Here is a 23,232-nt window from a genome sequence, read left to right as displayed (position 1 = left end):
ACAATAAATATCAAGGAGCTGTGAAGTGTGATATTATAGATCAGAGGTTTTCCAAATCACTAGCGACCTGTGGGGATCTGGCACGTCACATGCTACTGGTTCCTCCTTGCTTCCAACTGTAAAATTTCATTAAAAGCAGCTAAAATAGATTAATTTCTTACAACTGTTTTTGCGTATAAGCAATTGTTGTAATTGGTACAGGGACATTATGCTATGTGGTGTATTGGGTGTGAGGTGATGCTTGAGGTCCACGTGTAACCCTTCTGCCAGGTGGAGCCAGCAGCAGCCAGGGCCAGGTTCAATAACAAGGGGTTCCTCTCCATTCATCCAACAAAGAACTGGCTTTAGCCACACCCCGTAACCTTGGAAATTCACACATTACCCCTAGGTAACCACTTGCAAGCATGGAGTCTGAGCTTAGAAAAGAAACTTTTAACAAAAGGAAAGGAAATAACTTGGCATTAATTTGGGAAAATACCACAAACAGGTTCATAAACATAAACAAGTAAGTTGGGCAGCCTCCTTTTCCTCTCAGGTTCTTAAGTCCAGCAATGTAAATGTCCCCTTCACATTCCCAACTCTTCTCTGTACCCCACCCACAGTTGCTGCCCTTGGGCAGGGCAGACAGAGTTCAGAGGGGCATCCACAGTGTTCACTTCCCATCTTCAGTGTGGGGAGGTAAAGAAGCATCTTACTCATTGCACTGGTCACCTCATCATCTGCCTGTTCACTGCTCTCTGCTCCCACCTTGCTGGCCATTCATCTCATCTCTCTGCCACCTCTCTGCTGGTCATTCATTATGCCTCTCTGAAGCTGCCCTGCTGGCCACTTGTCAGAATGCCATCATTCTGCTGATCGCTTGTCGCACCTCTCCACTGCCACCTTGTTAGCCACACATCACATATATCCATCACCACCCTCTTGACTCTCACTCCCCCTCATTGGCTCCCACTCCTCACTTCTTGGCTGTGACTTCTGCCCATCAGTCTCAAAGGATTTCAACTTTAGCAAGTAGGCTAGAAGAAACACAGCTCCAGCACCATTAATGTAAGAAAAGAGGCACCTAATGATGCCTATTTAGTTCTGTTCTTTAAACAGTGGTGGAGAGGGGAGAAAACAGGTCAAACCAGTCCAGGCAGGCGAAGCCAAAAAGCTCTCTGTCCAGAATAGCTTTCCCTTACCCCTCACAGAACTCTGAAAGTCAAACCCCTGCATTTGCAAGATTCTTTATGCTAACTGTGAGCTCTTTCATTTGGAACAATTTATTACAGTCCTACTTTTCTGTATTCCCACAAAATTGCAAACATTGGCAATCATACTGTAACTCTCCCTGCATTTAATACAAACATGGCTGGTGTTGGGGCACAAACTAAATTGATTACAATGAGCAAAATATCACTCCACCTGCTCAATAGATAACAAATCGAAGCAAAACAAAGGTAACCTTTATTTACATTGACACACCCAAGGTTTCTCTCCCATTCCAGCTATCTGTAATGGAAGTGTGACCCACACACCTAGGCTGTGTCTACATTGGCACCCTTTTCCAGAAAAGGGATGCTAATGTGATAAGTTGGAATTGCAAATGCCCGGGGGATTTAAATATCCCCCGCGGCATTTGCATTATCATGGCTGCTGCTTTTTTCCGGCTCGGGGCTTTGCCGGAGAAAAGCGCCAGTCTAGACGGGATCTTTCGGAAAATAAAGTCTTTTCCGGAAGATCCCTTATTCCTGATTTTAAGATGAATAAGGGATCTTCCGGAAAAGGCTTTATTTTCCGAAAGATCCCGTCTGGATTGGCTCTTTTCTCCGGCAAAGCCCCGAGCCGGAAAAAAGCGGCAGCCATGTTCATGCAAATGCCGCGGGGGATATTTAAATCCCCCGCGACATTTGCAATTCCAACTTGTCTCATTAGCATCCCTTTTCCGGAAAAGGGTGCCAATGTAGACACAGCCCTAGTACTGCAAGTGGCACTTAGACCACTGCAACAGTTAAGATCAAGAGACCTCTACAGGATGGGCTGGGAGGCAGCTGGCTTTTAGCTAAGAGGGCAGAGGCTCCTATAGTCAGCTTCTGAGGTCCCAGGTTCAAATCTTCCCTTCGGGGTATTACAGAAGCATTCCTTCAGATCCTGCTTACATATACTATAGAAAAGATGAGGTTCACACTAGCACCTGTGAACCCCTGATATAGATGGTCCGTGCTTTAAAGTCCAATTCAAAATAAGAGGAATATCATTGCCATTCTAAACCTGGGAATTCTTGTCATTTGTCATGTAGTCCAGTGATTCATTTGCATTGCACATTTGGCTTCGACTTTAATTTTTCTCATGTCAGCCTTTGTAAAATGATGGGTCCTAATGGGTGCTTTTGAAAATCAGATGCCTAAAGATGATGCCTGAATGTGGCACATAATATGGCATAAATATTGCTTTAAGTTTCTAAATTTAGGCTCCATTTTTGGAAATTTTGCCCTAATATTATAGTAAGTACCTTGAAGACCCTAGGGAAAAATCAGCATTTAGTGTTATCCCTACTTTGGAGTACTGCTATTAGAGGGAACTTATTCCTGCAAAAGAAATTATGATTTGATCCAAAAATGGTTGTTTTATGAAATGGGGCATCAGATATGCTTTCATACTGTAAAAATATTACAGATACTGTAGTTTAATAATTTTAAAAACAAACAAAAACAGTATTCTGAACCTAAAAGGTCATCAATAAATGGTAGACACCAATAAGTGGGAAAGTAGAAAAATGTCAGTGGAAAAATGTGTATTGTGTTGAATGGGAGCAAGACAGGAACCCAATCACATAAAACTTAAGGATCATATTCAGACATGATTTTAACATGCCAACAGAGAAAAAAGAACAAAAAGATCAAGAGACTTTTGGAAAATTGTTTGAAATTGGCAGAGTAAAATATAATTTTTATCCCCAGGCAAACTAAGGACATGGTCCTGCCCTTTGAAGTCAGTGAATCATTATGCCATTGATTGATGCTGGAGTAAGATTGGCCCTTATAAAAGAGTCAGAATCAAAGCATTTCAAAATATCTTGCAATACTTAGAAGAAATGACAAATGGAGATTGCAGGAAAGATGGAGAAAGGAACAAGCAAAGAGAGACTGACAAAAGACCATTTCCCCCCCTGCTGATTGGTAAATCATGTAAAGTGTGATGAGCTGAAGAATGTCAACTTTTAAAGAAAAATTGGTGACACTGAAGATGAAGGGCAGTGACCTCCGAAACACACAAGCCCTGGATGATGCACAGGTTGTTTAAAGCAGTCATCACTGGGCTTGCAACTGGACCACATGGGAGTGAACAGCAAAGCCACCACAGCAAGACAGCAGAGATATTTGATACGTTTAGGTAGGAAAAACAAAAACAAAAAACCAAGAGGCACAAGAGAGGCAGTCTCATCAGTAACCCAGATGCATAATATGTATGATATTAAAGGTCAGTACCAATACCTTGATTTCACCTGGAAACCTGTAGGTGACCAGTGAGGAAGAGTTAGCATCAGTTTCTGAACCATCTCAAGTAGAACCGTTTATTGCAATAGTCTCAGACCAAGGCGAGAAAGGCCTGGATAAGTATAGCATGCTGCAGACCCAAAATGAGAGATTTATTCCATATACCTTGCTAAGTGCAGATGGAGAAATATACTCTTCAATACAGCTACTCTCTGGACATCTAGGAGTAGCCATTGGTCTAATTCAGCTTCTCTCATCCAGGACTCCTTGGTCCAGCAACGTCCATGGTCCAGCATTATTGGGGATCCTGTGGGTGCTCCTGGGTTGGAGCACTCATGGAGAAAAACAGTGCAGCAGGACTACGGATATTGCCAGACCAGAGTGCCAGGCTGGTGGCTGAGGGGGGAGCCCCAGGGCCGGGGGTTCTTGGCTGGGGTCGGAGCTCAGCAATTGGGGCTGGGGGGCAGAGTCTGGCGGCTGGGAGTGGATCCCAGAAAGTGGAGTTCAACAGCAGAGTGGCCAGTATTGACTTCCCCTGGTCTGGCAAACTCCCTGGTTCAGGTCCGGAGGGTACCAGACCAGGGCAGTCCAACCGGTATAGACCCCTGTGCTATGAACCTGATTGACCAATACTGACACTATATGCTGAGAATAACTTGGGTTTTTTTGTGGTATTTTGCAAGAGGGCCTGTGTGGAAGAACTTTGCATGCTAAGGAAGCATTTGCTGAGATGTGCGTACCTGGTGGAGGCAGCCAAGCAGCACAAAGTATATTTAGAGAGAGCTGAAGCTGAGCCTCAACAGCAGCATATTGTGCTTGCAGATCATCATGTACAAGGAATAAATTACAGTTGAGTTTGTCAACTAATTTGGTAGAGGTATGAATTCTTTATCTATTAATCAATGTAGAGACGCATTGAAGCAGCTATAAACCATTCATCTCACTTTAGTTTCTTGTTTCAGTTTAATTAGAGATGGCCTGAATTGATTGGAAAAATGTGAGGTATCTCTGAATTATAGAGGTGTCAAATGGAGTCTCATTGGCTTTGTGAGATCCCGGAAATAGCAGGTCAAGTAGCCTGGACTCTTTTCCAAAACTAATACTCATAAAAACCTCGAAGGGCCCAGAGAGAAACCTTCTAATGGCTCACGAAATATGTTAGTTTGCTGTGGAATATAGAGTGAATAAATATGGCCCTCTCGTAGTGGTCCATTTGTGGGGCAAGCAGGCAGCCGATGTTATGTGTTTGGTTGAGTTGGTATGGATGTATGGTAAGTATTATACACCAAGCCCTCCTCCTAAAATAACGTCTCCAAGCAAGTTCTTCAAAACAGGGAGGAGAGTTGTAACCTCCAAACAATCACAAAAGTCTCTCACACCTCTCGAAGCTTTTGATATGGTTTGAGGGGTGATCAAAGGTTTCAGATAGGGAAAAACAAAAGGTTCAACATTTGTGTTTGGCTTGACAGTCATACCAAACTTCAGATGCTTAGCAAAACTGTTTGAACCTCTATGTTCTGTGTAGAAAGGCTAAAAATCAAGTATGTTGTTGGTTCCAGGTGTAAGTACTCGGTGGACAGTTTTTCTGTGGCATTTGACTAGGTCTGATTCCATTCCCAGTGTGGAAACAAGTGAAGAAAATGTATATCCACACATTTCAGAAAATCATAAGAGGTTTGGCTTGATTTTAGCTTGTATCTAAAAATGGGGAGAGGGCTTGGGATTGGAGTTAAAGGTGAGATTGGGAACCCATCAGTCACACCAATATATACAATGTGCTTTGACTCTGGTCCTTAATATGAACTGGTTCACTCCTCTGTTGTCTCTACATCGTCTTTTCTTGTTAATCAGTTTCTCTGCCACTAATTACTAGGTATTTGTATAAAGGATGGAGGACAATTACAGTCTTCAGGAAACTGATATTTTTTCACTTTTTAGCATGATCCTGACTCTGTATCCACTAAAATGTTGGTATAATTATCATTGACTTTAACAGGAACAGTGGTAGGCTGATACCAAACATTTTTAAAGATCCCATGCAGAATGTTTTATTTTTTCCCTGTTAAGCAGAATTTTGAAGGGGTTATAAATATAGGTATAACAATTGTACACAGATACTGTAATTCATATTCCGTAATTTATACAAAGCTTCAGTGGGTCATTTTGATTACTTCTTATTTTAACCAGAGAAATTACAATATAATATTTGAAAGAATAAAATGATAAATATTAGCTGCTTTACTTGCTGCAGCTAGGTGTTCTCTCAATAAAACATCAACAGCGCACAAGAGATCATATACTGAAACTCATATACCAGTGTCACCAAAATATTATGGGTAAATGTGGGTCTCTAATCCATTCCATAAAGATAATTATTGAATTGCTAGTATCCCATATTTTTTATTTGCATGTACAGTTTTCAAGTTTTTTCATTGGTAGATTTTGACAGTGTTCGTATATCCTAGTTTTGAGATGTCTGGCTCTGAGATTTGTGAAAATATTTTTTTAAAAACAAGCATTTTGGAGGTACCTGTCTAGCTCTCAGAATCATAGAATATGAGGGTTGGAAGAGACCTCAGGAGGTCAAATAGTCCATCCCCCTGCAGCTGCTCAATCCAGGACCAAATTCAACATGTTCTCTCTCAGTGGACAGGTGCCCATGGCATAAAAACCATGATCCCATTTGGTACCCCCTTGGCAATGTATGTAAAAAAGCTGGAATTTGTGAGACAAAGAAACAACACAATGCTCTTATTTCAAAAGTTGTTCTCTCCGGCTGCATCTAGACTGGCATGATTTTGCGGAAATACTTTTAACAGAAAAGTTTTTGCGCAAAATCTTGCCAGTCTAGATGCACCCTCCATGGCTATGCAGGAGCATACAAGTGAGATCAGGTGAAGGGACTTGCAAGGCTGCTGCCTTTGCTGTTCCCAATCTGTAGCTAGGTAGAGGACTTCCACTTTCAGGATAATTTAGTCTGATATCCTTTAACCAGCATTAATAAAGCTTGCTGCAAAGCTCATCTTTCCATACACACTTCCAAAATAGTCATGGATTGATGGATGAAGGCCTCAGTGGGTTTGTGGTGAGGTTGCTGGGATGAGTTGGTTTTGATGGCTTGCAGAGGCCACTAATTAATAATACAGTAGTTTCAAATGCAGTTTTAAAATGTTTGACTAGGTGTTTGTACAATGCAAAGTGCTTAGAACTCAGGGCAGGCACTGTAACAGTCAAAATAAATAACATTCACACACAAATATAAGTCACTCATTATATTTTATCATCTATATCTGCAGAGAGGGCCAGCACACTGTGGCGAACCATGTCAGTCTGATGCATGGTGCCGTGTGTGCACTAAGCACTTGCCTGTGCTATAGTCTCTCCTAGTGCCCTCTTGTGATGGCATAATTCCATGCTGCTTCCTCCACAGGGCTGTGGATTAAAAGACATGAGCCCAATGTAATGTGAAAACTTCTACTGAAACATCTGATGTCACAAGGAAAGTGTCTTGATAGCTATTTAAAAAATTCTGACCAATTTTGCCAGATATAAGCGGTGATGAGGAAATGTGATAGCAAGTTGTATAGCATAGATCAGATTTTCCTTTGGCAAATTCTTTGCTCTTATTGTCGCACAAAATGTTATTAGAAGTTGCCTCAGTTAGGTCTTTTTAATGTATTCATATTGCTTACATAAGGCATTTTAGTAGGAATATTTTCACTGCAGCAAATACCATAAACACTTTCTACACTACAGTATCTTATACTGCCACCAGAATTGGTTCTTCTGATGGTTCATTTCTTTTATGCTGAAAATTCGGGACCAATTCAGCTTGGTTTTATGCATCATTAGAGATTTACAATTACTTTGCTATAGTTTCTTTCTGGAAGCCTATCTCTCATGGTTAATGCTATGGATGTCCTGTTGTGTAGAGGCTGGTGTTAGCTACCTTATAGCAATAAAGTGTTTGAGAAGGATTTAGAATTATGAGTGGCAAAATTCCCCATGCAGTGACTATAATACTGTTATCCCTTGCTGAGCTTGGGTTGAAATATTTCTTCATCTGTTCAAATTAGGAAAAAATGTTGCTTCTTTAAGAGGTTTTGAGGCATTTGCATATCATTTTTGCTGAATTACTGCAAGTGGAGATGAGAAAATTTTAAAAAATTCCATTTGGGTTTCCTGATACTTAAAGTACAATGTGGTTGTATTAGAATATGATAAACAGGAAGCCTGCCTCACTTTTGACCCAACCAGTTTGAAAGCAGGTAATGATTAGGACCTAATATTGTTTGACTTTACTTATGTTGCTAAATTTCATAAAAAAACCTGTTAATCTAGCATGAAGTTAGAAAAAAAAGCCATGCTGAATGTATTGCAGGGCAGTGTTTTGGAAGACTATGGAAGGTTGTATGGTGTCTTTTAACCTATGGTTATAACCCAGTAATCTTTCTTCTTTTACATAGAAGAACTTGGATCCCTAAGAGAATGAATAGAGCTGATTTACAAGAGTCTGATACGTGCTGCTCATGTAAGTGTGTATCTTTTGAGTATCCTTTAATTAAACCATTTTGGAAAAAAGCTGAAAAAAGGCACGGCGCCTTTCTGATTAAATAATTCCATCAATTATTGCTGTGTCTTTACTTGATGGAACATATTTATACATCATATACCTTATATGAATATGATGTATACATATATTTCATAGCTAAACATGCCAGAATCCTCTGAGTTCAATGGTTGGATGGTTTACAGAGTCTGATTCTTAATGAAATAAATGTTATTTCATTCCTGCCCTTTTATTTCTAGTTCTGCATAGTCACTGTATTTGCTTTTACCTTGCAATACTATATCATTTATTACCTACATTTTTGCTTATTTTTTTCCCGCTGTCTTAAAATATTTGCTAACTATTTGGGTTCCTTTGTGTAGAGGTACAGAATCAGCCAACAGAAAGAATGTGCCTGTTCATCTCTAAACATATGACATATTAGGAAACCATAGGAAAATATTCTGATAAGATAACAGTGGAAGTCTTTTATGAACAGTGTTTCCAGTGAAGTGTGTCTCCAAAAGGCCTAAGTTCCCATGAAGTTATAAATGTCTATAAATAGGCAATTCCTGTGTAAGTTTTATAGTAACCAGAGATTATTTTTTCATGTTCATTTCCAAATCTACCTTGTTCACCTCCTATTTTGGTAATACACCAATTGCCCTAATACTATGAAAAACATTGTTATGTGATAACCTTTGAATTGCCAAATGCTGAATCAAATTGAAACCTGAAGTAAATAGGTGCAACTCCCATAAAAGTCTCTGGGAGAAATGCACCCACAAATCTTCCAACATGGGGATCATTGTGTGGCTCTTCAGTTGAAAGCCAACTTCTCATAGTTTGGGGAAGGTAGTTGGTAGAAGTTCTAATGAAGCCCATTGGCTTCTGTTCAAAAATAGGGAGGGCATATAGACCTTATTTTATCTTCTAGATGCCATTCTACATTGGACTAGTAGTTCCCACTCTCTCACCCACACAATTAGTGTTGTTGGATCTGTTGTGGGCATTGTGCTAGTTGCCTCTGGGGACTGGGAAGGAATTTTGTGGGCACAGTGCTAGTTTCATCTCTGTCAGGTGGGGACATGGTGGGTACAACAAGGGAGGTAAGGTCCAAGTTGTCTCAGCTTGGCAGTGGCGGTGCAATGCAGGTGCAATATAGAGCAGATAATTGTTCAATAGGGATCTGTTCCCTGATAAACCAGATAGGAAGTGAATTATGGGGAAGCTGGGGGAAGTGGCTGATGCTTTTAATGTGCCCCATCCCTTAACCATCATACTCTGGGTGATGGTATCCCAACAATGCTCTGCCACTTGGTGTGGGAGGAGTAGGGGGTTGACAGCAGCCCTCCATCAGGTGGAGTGTATTATTGAATGAAAGAATGACCTGCATTGTATGAGTTATTGCTGGATAATTCAGAGGAAAGGTAAGTTGATAAGATTGTGGCCAGTTAAAGCACATCTCTTGCATCATCTTTCTTCTTTCATGTCCAGGACACTTCATTAGTGGGATAAAGAGGACTATAAGTGACGGTTATATTATCAGTTTACACCACCTTGTTTTGACTGGCTCTCAGTCAAATGTAATGTATTAGTGATCACAGGAGTACATTTTGAGAACATTTTATTTTGCTGTTTGAGATGGAGCAGCTTACAAGTGGCTAGTAAATTAAATACTCTTTGTCTTGGCTACAGAGATTTCTGAAGCATTGTGAAGTGCCCCTCCCTTTGCACCTTTGGCGAATGCATGAGAGGGGATACTGAATAGGTGGACCACTGGTCTGATACAGTATGGCAGTTGCTATGTATCAGTCCTCCACATGTCAATATACAATATGAATTAATACAGTATAATGTACAAATGTACAAGGAGTCAAAAATGCCTCTTATAATACAGTTATGTCCATTCTAGAACAGCACAAAAATCAGCACTTGAGACTGCTTGGCTTTAATTGGGCAGTTCCAGGAAGGCAAGGTCCAGAGTGTTTTCCACATCACATAATTCAAGAGAAAAATTCCAATTCCAATTACAATTGCAGCCATTTTTGGCCTTGAGAAACCTATGTTAATATTTATTATTATGTGATTGACCTATGATTTCTTCAACATTTACATTAGCAACCTAGGATATTCATAGTAACATCCTTTAAATCATGTAAGCAGAAGTCAACGGTGCACAGTGAAATCACATACTGCCATTTATTTATTTAGCTAGTACAATCTTTCTTGACAAGACAACCATATGAAATGCATCATCTCATTTCCATAGAGTCTCTAGAGGACATCAAGCACATATAATCATATAATACATTTTCTATAATCTCACAAAATGAGTCAATTCAATCCTAGGTACAAACAATAAAATAAAGCCAGTCTTTCAATACCAGCATTGACTGACATCATCTGTACATGCCAGGAACATACTGACTTAGCTCTTTAACAACAGGTATCACCTTTACACATTTTTTGAAGGAATTCTGAGAGAAAAAATGGGGAAATTAATTTTCTTTATCCTCTTTCCTAATTTTGGAACTTTGATTTTAAAGAAATTGAAATTGAAATCAGTTTCTACAGTTTTATAGGAATTTAAGATAGAAATCTTTGATCTCTTTATGGGGTTTTCTTGAATGATATGAAAATAGTATGCAAAAAATCCTTTTATTGCCTGGTCATTTAAGTTAATATGAGTTGCTCATTTATATCCAAAGGTAGAATCTGTTGCCTCTATTGCCATTTTCCAAACATGCTCCCTGCCAATGACTGAAGGATACTGAATTAATAGTTCTAGTTTTCAGTAAATATGCTCTTCTGATAATCTTTATTAATAGATAAGTACTGCCTGAAAGTCTGGGATGTTGATCCTTTCGACATGATCCAGGGAAAGTGCATATTTATGGGGTGTAGAGCAGCGTGATGGTTGTATTTGAAAATCAGAGCATCACTTCTGCCCACTGATAATAATTAACAGTAATATTCCTAGTACTCAACTTGTTTCATCCAGCAGCACTGTATTTAGTCTGACATAGTAGGTACCACCTTCTGTAAAATACTATAATTCTTATTAACTCGAAAAGAGCTTTTGTGTCTCTAGATTTTTATTAGTGTTTTTAGTCAGGAGAGGGAGGATATAAACGTGGGTCTTTGTTGCTTAGTATAAATATTTTTCACAGATTAGCATCCAGGCAAGCTGACAGTGGCAGCATATAGAAATGAAGATGGTGAGGGGATATGGCACTTGAATATACAGGTGAGGATGCAAGATGAGTCTAGAGCTTGTCACATGACTTCAAAGATTGTAAAATGACTTGGATTTATCTTCTGGGTGAAGGTGGAAAATGTTTCACATATCACATTGCTGTGGATTTGTGGGAAATTTTCAGTCTTCCAGCTGGATTAATAGCATACCTCCCATTTGTGACCCCTCCAACTGAGTTTTTCCCACCGGAGGCCTCAATAGTGTGTCTGTTAGAATCACCTGAGAAAATTTGTCCAATCTGAAAATAAGGACACATAAATGTGGCTCTAGAGCTGATTCTCTTTTGTCATTATTTTGTTTGGGTTAGATTTAAAATGTGCACTGTGAGGCTGTGTCTACACTGGGCCACTTATTCTGGAAAATCAGCCGCTTTTCTGGAATAAGCTGCGAGCTGTCTACACTGGCCTTTGAATTTCCGGAAAAGCAACGATGCTCTACTGTACAAAATCAGCCGCTATTCCGGAAAAGCTACGCTGCTCCCGCTCGGGCATAAGTCCTTATTCCAGAACACTGTTCCGGAAAAGGGCCAGTGTAGACAGCCCAGTAGTCTTTTCTGGAAAAAAGCCCCGATCGCGAAAATGACGATCGGGGCTCTTTTCCGGAAAAGCGCGTCTACATTGGCCACAGATGCTTTTCCGGAAAAAGGGCTTTTCCGGAAAAGCAGCCTGCCAATGTAGACACTCTTTTTCCGGAAATACTTATAACGAAAACTATTCTGTTTAAGCATTTCCGGAAATTCATGCCAGTGTAGACACAGCCTGAATGTTTGTAAACGTAAGGTTCACTTTCATGAGGGGCATGAATATTAAATGGACCATCCCACTAAGTCAATATATAGTAAGTGGCATGGCTAAATCCTTCTATTTAGTTAGTTTGATTTATAAAATACATTTTAAAAGTGTCCACCCTGAGTTATTACTTGAAATTACAGAACTCTTGCAAATCCAAGTGGCTTTACCTGTAAATTTAAAAACAGCAGTTTTCAAAGAAGTCAGAAAAATAGACTTTCCAAAAGAAATGTTTAGTTGCAAAATTAGTTTTACAGATAGAAATAATTGTACCAAGGTGCAGCTGGCTGTGAGACTGTCTCCAGTTGTCTGTGAATGTTACGTTACCACCTCCTCATATCAAAACAATGAGCATAATACAGTAAAAGCTGTGTCATCTTGCACTTTATCAACCAGAAACCTATATTAACCAGCATTTCTCATACCTCCTAATACAAATCTTCAATCTAGTAACTGGGACTTGTATACTGACCAGGAGGTCTTGCAATTGCACATTCTGCACTTTACTTTTATGTAAAAGAGACAGAAGACAAGTAATCAAGCTGAAATCAGGGAATTATTCAAAATCTTCTAGGGTGTGTCATAGGGTCATTACAGATTCAGCCCAATTTCCTATAACATCTTCATCTATAAATGATAAGTGATGTGGATAATGATGACCTTGAGATACTGCAAGATCCTGAAGTGCTTTTTGAATCATCAAAGAAAAATTAAATTATGTTCAGTGTTTAGTGATCTGGGTGTACAATGCCATACACTGTCCATACTGATAGGTAGTGTCATAAGAGAACAAGCTGTACAGAAAACTTTACCTGTATATACTTACAGTCTCCAAGAAAACAACCACTCTGCAAAGTGGTATTATTACTGGATTGGTGAGTTCCTGTATACTGTTTTATACATTATTCATTTTATCATATTCTTATTAATTGAAATTGGTATTCCACTGCTAAGTACAACTCTTAGATAACCAGAACGTTTCATTGACCGCCATCCCCCCCATTCCCTCAACATGCCGAATAACAAAGCTTTTACTATATATTTTGTGCTTTGCTTCCAAATTGCCCCTAGATTTTGTAAAACCTCTTGGAAAAGGCAGGCTTTCAATCCTTGCTCCTCTGTGCTTTCTCTTCTCAGCTTCTTTGCATACTCTGCTATTGTCTTATTTTCCCTCTTTTTTTACTTTTAATAATATCATTTAGAGCATTACAAAATTATCTTTTAACTGTAAATTCAGAGCTCTTACACAACTTAATTTTTTTTTAAAGCTTAAAAATGTTGTAAACTAAAACCAGAAAGAACTTTACAGCAGTCTGTAACAGCCAAATGTCCTGACATTTGTTGCCTGAAAACAACTGTCAGTGAACCTAAAAAGTTAACTGGACTCTGGCAGCTTGTTGGCATCTGTGAAACCTACTGCCCAGAAGTATACCGAAGAGGAAGAGAAGAAAGGGATGAGAAAATAAAAACCCCCGACCAGTATCCAGACAAGAGTTCTTGTCATTGTTCTTGCATTGTTTCTTTAGCCCAGATCATCAGCTAAAGGTATACATTGTCACAGATCCATTGTCTTCACTTGAGATAGGAGACGGTACATCAGCTGACAATCTCCCCCTTAGGTACATCCATGCTACAGAGAAGATGAAAGATGCCAGTCAATTTTCCAGGGTTCGAATTAGTGGGTCTAGTGAAGACACACTAATTCAAACTGAGTGGGGCACTCTGGTCGATGCCGGTAGTCCTGCTTCCATGAGGAGGAAGGGAAGTCGAAGAAAGAGTGTTCTCCCTTCAACTTCCTGTAGTGTTGACAGTGCCAAAAGTCATAAGAACATAAGAACGGCCATACTAGGTCAGACCAAAATCCATCCAGCCTAGTATCCTGTCTTCTGACAGTACAGTAGTCAATGCCAGATGCCCCAGAGGGAGTGAACAGGAAATCATTATGTGATCCCTTTCCTGTCATCCATTTCCAGCCTCTGACAAACAGAGGTTAGTGATACCATTCCTACCCATCCTGGCTAATAGCCATTGATGGACCGAACCTCCATGAATTTATCTAATTCTTTTTTGAACCCTGTTAAAGATCTGTCTTTACAACATCATCTATCAAGGAGTTCCATGGGTTGACTGTGCACCGTGTGGAAAAAAAAAACTTTTGTTTGTTTTAAACCAGCTACCTATTAATTTAATTTGGTGACCCTTGGTTATTATATTATGGGAACAAGTAAATAATTTTTCCTTCTTCACTTTTTCCACATCAGTCATGATTTTATAGACCTCTATCATATCCCCCCTTAGTCTCCTCTTTTCTAAGCTGAAAAGTCCAAGTCTTTTTAATCTCTCTTCATATAGGACCTGTACAAAACTCTTATAATTCTTGTTGCCTTTTTCTGAATCTTTTCCAATGCCAATATATCTTTTTTGAGATGAAGTGACCACATCCGTACACAGTTTTCAAAATGTGGGCGTACCATGGTTGTATATAGAGGCAATAAGATATTCTCTGTCTTATTCTTTATCCCTTTTTAAATGATTCCTAACATTGGGTGTGTCTAGACTACAGGGTTTTGTTGACAAAAGTGGGGTTTTGTCGACAAAACTATAACTGCATCTACACTGCCGCTGAGTTCTGTTGACATAATCAAGAATAGCTTCTCCCCTTATGGGTTCCAGAACCAGCTGCTCCAAGAAGCAGTCATTTAAGGTATCAAGAAATCCCAGAATATTACTGAGCATTTTATTTTGATTGGCTCTCTAATCTCCCTTAGCATTTCATAGTTATTATCACTATCTTGTGGTGGTTGACAATACATACTGCGGTATTTGTATTATTAGAGCATGGAATTACTATCCATAGAGATTCTATGGAATATTTTGGTTCATTTAAGATTTTTACTTCATTTGATTCTACATTTTCTTTCACGTATAGTTCCACTCCCCCACAGATACGACAGGTACTGTCCTTCTGACATATTTTGTACCCTGGTATGACTGCATCCCATTGATTGTCCTGATTCCACCAAGTTTCAATTATGCCTATTATATCAATATACTCCTTTAATACGAGGCACTCTAATTCACTCATCTTATTTAGACTTCTAGTGTTTGTGTATAAGCACCCAAGTTAAGTTTCTTCGACTTCAGTTACTCAATTAACATAGCTGAAGTTGCATATCTTAATTCGACCTTGTCCCATAGTGTGGACATGCCCTTAGTGTTTTCTTTCTTTCATTCAACATTATCTATAAACCCAGAGTTGCTTTACTATCCAAATGAAGGCCCTAGTCCTAGTAGCACTGATTATCATACTCTGTGCTAAGAAGTTGTGCTTTCTAAAATTGCCACAATAGGAACAGGTTTTATTCTAGTTACATTTACATTTTTGTTTTATATTTGCAACAATAGCAAAAAAACAAAACAAAACAAAACAAAACAAAACAGGATACAAACCTTTGCCAGCAGCAAATCCCTGAAACTGGGACCACATGAAAACCAATAATGAATTATATCTACATTTATGTCATTCATTTTGAACCACTGATGGAAGTTTTAATTTTTGATGTTTTTGATGTTTTTTCACATGGGAGAAACATGAAGCAAGGATGTATCTAAGAGGAACAGCAATATTACTGTTTATTGCCAGGTGTTCAGACGCAATGGCAGTGCATATAATGTAGGCAGAAAAGTGTAGGGATGGAATAGGATAATAAGTGACAACCTTTTCTTGTTATTTCAGTTGATGGAACTGTCATCCCTAAGCATGTTGTTGTAAACAGAAAAGGCCGATATATAAACCCTCTGGAAGTAAATGGAAATACTCCCACTAACTCCTGGTGAGGTCCCTAATGAATGTTCTTCATTCATACAATTTACTCGAACAGAAGGTCAATGCATAGAAACTATAGCAAGTGTAGGATTGAACCATCTTGTGTTTGGCAAAGATTCAGTCACTTTGTAGGGGAGGCATATTTAATGCTTTGTATTTGTGTCATGGAGGAGTGCAAGTCCTCTGTTGTCCCCTCATCAGTGATCCCTCAATACAGAGCTAAAAGGTATTTTGCCATTTTAGAATTAAATATTCAATTAGTCTTAACATGGGAAGTTGATGGTTGTACTCTCCAAACAGGGACTGCTTTCTTTCGTTGTACCATTCTCCAATATGCTGCATGTTTCTGCATTGGATTCTAGATACTGCCTGTATATCGTGGTGCACTTAATTTATTAATTTTGCTCTCTGACATTGGAAAGTGGATGGGAAATTTTTGAAACACTGTATTTGTTTAATGGGTAATTAATTTTCAAGCTTTGTGTAGTTTCATATGTTTTCATAGAAGAAATGAGAAACAGGTAAAGTTATGGCTGAGTCAAAATTTAAATTCTTATGTCTTTGGCAGCTTTCAAGCTTATCATGCCAAATACCCTTCTTTCCACATCAGCCTACACTTTGAACACAGAGGGCTTCATTCAAGCTCTGCTTGGGCACAGTGGAGAGAAGATGTCAGGGAGTTGGTTGGTCCTGCAGTTATGCTGGAAGAGATTTCTCCCTTAACAATCTTTGGTCACTTTAGGTTCACTTTGAGACACATAGATGAAGTAGGTTTTTTCCAAATTTGCAAGGAATCTGATCCAGAAAACATAAACACTGCTCTCATACTGACACTATATTTTCTGATACTCTGAAACTTAAACTCTGTACTTATTTCCTTGGGCTCTTTATCCTCTCTTCTTGGGACTATAGAAGTAATTTTCCTGTATCAAATCAGGATAAGCAGAAATCACTGCTAAAGAAACAAAACATGAGATTGGTCATGCAGAAAAACAGGAAGATGCCTGTAAGCTACCAGAAAACTTCAAAAATGTTTCTAATTGCAAAAGAGTATTTTAAAATGTAATTTTACTTTTGTAGCTCTAGATGGGTAGTATAACAAGAGCAGCAGGTGGTGATGCTGTCATAAGGATTCAGCAAACCATCCCTAAGCATGTGCTGATTTAAGCACGTGCTGAAATCCAGCTGACTTCATGGGATTTAAGCAGGTATGCTTTGTTGAGCTGGGGCCATAATAAACTATCTGCCCTGCTTGAGGTTTTCATGCTAGTATTCCCTTTTGAGATCTAAAGCAACTGAACTTTTCCAAATGTTTCTGGCTATCACCAGTTAACATGTACCAGTGCATAACCTTTACATTTTTAATTCTGACTGCCCTCCCACCATTTCTTCTCCCCACCCACCTTCTCTGCTCCACTTTCTGGGTATGTCTACACATCAAAGTTAATTCGAAATAACAGCCATTATTTCAAATTAACTTTAATAGCATCCATACAGGCAAACTGCTATGTCAAAATAAATTCGAAATCGTGGGGCGCTTAATTTGAATTAGTTAAACCTCATTCTATGAGGAATAATGCCAAATTCGAAATAGCTAATTCAAAATAAGCGCTATGTAGATGCTTATTTCAAAATAGGGGGCCTCCAGCCCTTCCCAGGGAGCTCTGGTGGCCACTCTGGGCCAAACCAGGAAAACCCCTCTCTGCTTCCCCAGCCCTGGAGCCCTTAAATGGGTAGACTCTGGCCACACTGCATGTGCCAGCTACCTGCCAGCAAACACAGAGCCAGCAGTCACTGATCCTACCCAGTGGTCCCAATATGAGCCAGGCAGCCAGATCCAGCCAGCCCTCCACCACCCAGTTCCCCAGCTCTCAGGAGCCAGCTAGGGGCCGAAGAAGGCGGGTGCCATCCTGGACTAGTGCGAAGATCATGGACCTCATTGAGGTTTGGGGGAGGCCTCTAGCATCTATGATCTCTACACTAGATGGAGGAATGTGGCCATCTACAGCCGTGTCAGCAGGCAGGAGGGGCTACCCCACCTGGGGTCTGTCAGTCCACTCTCTGCCTATGGCCCCACCAGGCCAAGTACCCTCTCTGTGCTCCCCGTTACCCGCGTCGTTGACAGTCTGATGACGCTGTCATCCCAAAGTCCTCTGCCTCCCGTCTGACTTTTGGCTAGTTGGCAGGGGAAGGTAGGGGGGCTCAGGCCTGCCTTCACTCCAAGCCCGTACCCAGGGCTCTGAGGACTGGGACCGGGGTCCCAATTCCAGTTGGTGGGGGTTCCACCCCACAACGCACCAACCCCCCAGGTTGCTACCCTGCCCTGGGTTGCTTCCTACCTCCCTTGCTCTCATGCTGAGACTCAGGCTAGCCCCTCCGGTCTCCTCCCGGCGACCACTCCCGGCGGCGGTGCCTCTTTTGAACATCCCGCAGCTGGTGCATCCAATGTGGGGGGGGGGGCACATCAGCGTCCTTGACTCCTCCCCCTCTCCCATTCCCTGCTGGCCCTTGCCCGGGCCGGCATTGCTGACAAGCCCAGGCATGCACGGTCTTGGCTGTGGCCGGGACGCCCTCGCCGCTTCTTCCCCTTCCCCTTGGGTCCCACTGGGCTCCATCGGGGAGTGTAGGGCTGCCTCTGTCAGCCCCCCGTCTACGGCGGAGCAGGCAGAGCACCGCTGGGGGTGGCGCTGAGTGGCCACTTCTCCCCAGTATGCCGCGGACGGTGTGGAAGCAGTGGTGGGCGGCGGAGCGGCCCCGTCACAAGCCGCATAGATACCACCATGGCTACAAAAGGCCACATGAGCGCCCAAGAACAGGTGTGCATGAAAATTAAAGAGCTGCAGCAGGGATATGCCAGGGCCACCTGGGGCAGCTCCCCAACAAGGGCACACACCTGCCCCTATTTTGAGGCCCTGGACCTCATCCTAGGGGGTGGGACAGTCCATGCCAGCCCAGGGCGCAGTGAGCCAGGAGCAGAGGGCCCTGACCAGGGTGCAGAAGAGGAACTGCCATGGAGGGTGCCACAGAGGGTGCAATGCCGGCTGGACCCCCTGAGCTGTCCCAGCAGCGGAGTCACCAGGGTTGTCCGGGGAGGCCACACCATGTAAGTGCCATCACTGTTCCTTTTCCGGAGGGAATGGGGAGGGAGACCAAGGACCACGCATGTGGGCCTTGCTTACCACGGGTCACGCAGCAACCTGTGCATGTGCAAGCACGTGCCCTGCCACCCCTGGGCAGGTGGCTCCAGCTGCGTGCCACACAGAGACTGTGGCCTGATAGCCGCACACGTGTGTGCAGAGACCTGACATGCTCCTGACCCCAGGGAGGGACACAGCAGGACGCCCTCCCTTCACAAGCCCCCTCTATACAGAGGCAGTGCGACCAGGGGAGCGAAGCGGACAGGGGACTGCAGACAGGGGAGTTGAAGAGGGAGAGCAAAGCGACCCCACCGCCGAAGAGGCTACCCGGTGAGAGTACAAGCTGTGGTGTGAGTGTGTGTGTGTGTGTGTGCCTGACTGTTTGAATTTTACAGTTTGAAGTGTGAATTGAGTCTGATTCCAGGGAGTGCTAGCAGTTTCAGTTTCAGCTTCTGTGGCAGTTGGGACTGAGAGCCTGCCATTGTTCCCTTGATTGCCTCTGATTAGCCTCAGGCTCAGCCTTCCCCTGTGTGACTCAGAAGGGGGCAGGCCTGACCTAGGCAAGCAGGCTTTAAAAAGCCAGAGCAGTGCGACCAGGGGAGCGAAGCGGACAGGGGACTGCAGACAGGGGAGTTGAAGAGGGAGAGCAAAAGCGACCCCACCGCCGAAGAGGCTACCCGGTGAGAGTACAAGCTGTGGTGTGAGTGTGTGTGTGTGTGTGCCTGACTGTTTGAATTTTACAGTTTGAAGTGTGAATTGAGTCTGATTCCAGGGAGTGCTAGCAGTTTCAGTTTCAGCTTCTGTGGCAGTTGGGACTGAGAGCCTGCCATTGTTCCCTTGATTGCCTCTGATTAGCCTCAGGCTCAGCCTTCCCCTGTGTGACTCAGAAGGGGGCAGGCCTGACCTAGGCAAGCAGGCTTTAAAAAGCCAGAGCAGTGCGACCAGGGGAGCGAAGCGGACAGGGGACTGCAGACAGGGGAGTTGAAGAGGGAGAGCAAAAGCGACCCCACCGCCGAAGAGGCTACCCGGTGAGAGTACAAGCTGTGGTGTGAGTGTGTGTGTGTGTGTGCCTGACTGTTTGAATTTTACAGTTTGAAGTGTGAATTGAGTCTGATTCCAGGGAGTGCTAGCAGTTTCAGTTTCAGCTTCTGTGGCAGTTGGGACTGAGAGCCTGCCATTGTTCCCTTGATTGCCTCTGATTAGCCTCAGGCTCAGCCTTCCCCTGTGTGACTCAGAAGGGGGCAGGCCTGACCTAGGCAAGCAGGCTTTAAAAAGCCAGAGCAGTGCGACCAGGGGAGCGAAGCGGACAGGGGACTGCAGACAGGGGAGTTGAAGAGGGAGTTGGGCAGAGGGAGTGACTGATGGTGATGAAGACCCGAAGCGCTTGTGCCAGTACTTCTCCTGTCTCCTCCACCTGTGCCTGTATCCAGACAGAGAACCTGAGCATGGATGCCTCTACCCAGGTCCTGGTGTGGTCTTGCTGTATTTGTGGCTTGCAATTCCCACTGAGTGATCTCCAGGCTGGGGGAGACAACCGTTGTGAAAGGTGCCTGCTGGTAGAATCTCTCAGGCAGCACGTGGGAGAGCTACAGGAGGAGGTGGCCAGGCTGAGGAGCATTCGAAGCCATGAGGAATTCCTGGACAGTATTCCTGTGGAGTCCACGGAGGTCACTGTCCTAGGATGTGGGACTGTTGACCAGCCACTTATGGAGGAGGCAGTGGTGCAGGGTGAGCACTGGCAGCTGGTTACTTCCGGCAGCAGGCAGTGTTCCACCCCTGCTCCTAACCCTCCCACTGTGTTGTTACATAACCGTTACTCTTTACTTTCAGCAGGAGACAAGGAGTCACCCCCCACAGTGGAGGAGACCAGGCCTTGCACCACCAAGGTTGAGCAGTCTCCTGCCACCACTGCGAGGAGGAAACGTAGAGTAGTGGTGGTTGGAGACTCTCTTCTGAGGGGAACGGAGGCACCCATCTGTCGCCCTGACAGCTCATCTCGAGAGGTATGCTGTCTGCCAGGGGCCCGTATCCGAGATGTTACGGAGGCATTGTCGAGGATTATCCGGCCCTCTGACTACTACCCCATGCTACTCATCCACGTGGGCACAAATGATACTGCCAGGTGTGACACTGAGCGGATCAAGTGTGACTACAGGGCTTTGGGAGTACGGGTGAGGGAGTTTGGAGCGCAGGTGGTATTCTCTTCTATCCTTCCTGTCAAAGGTAGGGGCCCGGGCAGAGAGAGGTGCATCCTGGAGGTGAATGCCTGGCTGCGACGATGGTGTCGCCAGGAGGGATTCGGCTTCCTTGATCACGGGGTGCTCTTCCAGGAAGGACTGCTTGGCGGAGATGGAGTTCACCTTTCCAGGAGTGGGAAGGCCTTGTTTGGACACAGACTGGCTAACCTTGTGAGGAGGGCTTTAAACTAGGTTTGTCGGGGGCAGGTGAGCAAAGCCCACAGGTAAGTGCTGAATGTGCGGGACTGGGAGATGGGTTGGAAATGGGGGGGACTACGGCCTATAATGGCAAGGAGAAAGGAGGGTCAGGGCACAACAGGGAGGCAAGATCAAATCAGTATCTTAGATGCCTATATACAAATGCGAGAAGTATGGGTAATAAGCAGGAAGAACTGGAATTGCTAACCAATAAATACAACTATGATATCATTGGTATTACAGAAACCTGGTGGGATGGGACGCATGATTGGAATATTGGTATGGAAGGGTACGGCTTGCTCAGGAAGGACAGACAGGGAAAAAAGGGAGGAGGGGTTGCCTTGTATATTAAAAATGTACACACTTGGACTGAAGTGGAGATGAACGTAGGAGATAGCTGTGTAGAGAGTCTCTGGGTTAAGCTAAAAGGGGTAAAAAACGAGGGTGATATCATGCTAGGAGTCTACTACAGGCCACCTAGCCAGGTGGAAGAGGTGGATGAGGCCTTTTTTAAACAATTAACAAAACTATCCAAAGCCCAAGATTTGGTGGTGATGGGGGACTTCAACTATCCAGACATATGTTGGGAAACTAACACAGCGAGGCACAGGCTATCCAATAAGTTTCTGGACTGCATTGGAGACAACTTTCTGTTTCAGAAGGTTGAAAAAGCTACCAGAGGAGAAGCTGTTCTGGATTTGGTTTTAACAAATAGGGAGGAACTAGTTGAGAACTTGAAAGTGGAAGACAGTATAGGGGACAGTGATCACGAAATAATAGAGTTCATGATCTTAAGGAAAGGTAGAAGGGAGACCACCACAATTGAGGTTATGGATTTCAGGAAGGCAGATTTTGATAAGCTCAGAGAACTTGTAGGTAAGGTCCCATGGGAAGCAAGACTGAAGGGAAAAACAACTGAGGAGAGTTGGAAGTATTTCAAAGGGACGTTGTTAAGGGCCCAAAAGCAAACAATTCCGCTGTGTAGGAAAGATAGAAAATATGGCAAAAGACCAGCTTGGCTTAACAAGGAGATCTTGCATGATCTCAAAATAAAAAAGGAGTCATATAAAAAATGGAAACTAGGACAACTAACAAAGGAGGAATATAGGCAAGCAACACGGGAATGCAGGGGCAAGATTAGAAAGGCAAAGGCACAAAATGAGATCAAACTAGCTACAGGCATAAAGGGAAACAAGAAGACCTTTTATAAATACATTAAAAGCAAGAGGAAGACCAAGGACAGGGTAGGCCCACTGCTTAGCGAGGAGGGAGAAGCAGTAACAGGGAACTTGGAAATGGCGGAGATGCTCAATGACTTCTTTGTTTCGGTCTTCACCGAGAAGTCTGGAGGTGTGCCTAACATAGTGAATACAAGCAGAGAGAGGGTAAGTTTAGAAGATAGGATACACAAAGAACAAGTTAAAAATCACTTAGGAAAGTTAGATGTCAGCAAGTCACCAGGTCCTGATGAAATGCATCCCAGGATACTCAAGGAGCTGATAGAGGAGGTATCTGAGCCTTTAGCTATGATCTTTGAAAAATCATGGCAGACAGGGGAGATTCCAGAAGACTGGAAAAGGGCAAATATTGTGCCCATCTATAAAAAGGGGAATAAGAACAACCCAGGAAATTATAGACCGGTCAGTTTAACGTCTGTCCCAGGGAAGATAATGGAGCAGGTAATTAAGGAAATCGTATGCAAACACTTGGAAAGTAATAAAGTGATAGGGAATAGCCAGCATGGGTTTGTGAAGAACAAGTC

At 42.8% G+C, this 23,232-nt stretch overlaps 1 long non-coding RNA gene across 1 annotated transcript in view; it reads left to right on the top strand.

The window, feature by feature from the left end:
* The window catches only part of LOC149523660 (uncharacterized), a 61,771-nt gene extending 45,192 nt beyond the window's left edge, over nt 1-16,579 (top strand). The window contains exons 2-4 of the long non-coding RNA XR_016350570.1: nt 7,943-8,007; nt 11,199-11,275; nt 15,809-16,579. This is a non-coding gene — a long non-coding RNA (uncharacterized LOC149523660). The remainder of the gene's footprint in view (nt 1-7,942; nt 8,008-11,198; nt 11,276-15,808) is intronic.
* The last annotated feature ends 6,653 nt before the right edge of the window (nt 16,580-23,232 follow it).

This window comes from Pelodiscus sinensis, chromosome 13, assembly GCF_052426305.1.
Source record: "Pelodiscus sinensis isolate ZL-2025 chromosome 13, ASM5242630v1, whole genome shotgun sequence".
In the NCBI taxonomy this organism is placed as follows: Eukaryota; Metazoa; Chordata; order Testudines; family Trionychidae; genus Pelodiscus; species Pelodiscus sinensis.
This window is presented reverse-complemented; position numbering and strand designations above follow the sequence as displayed.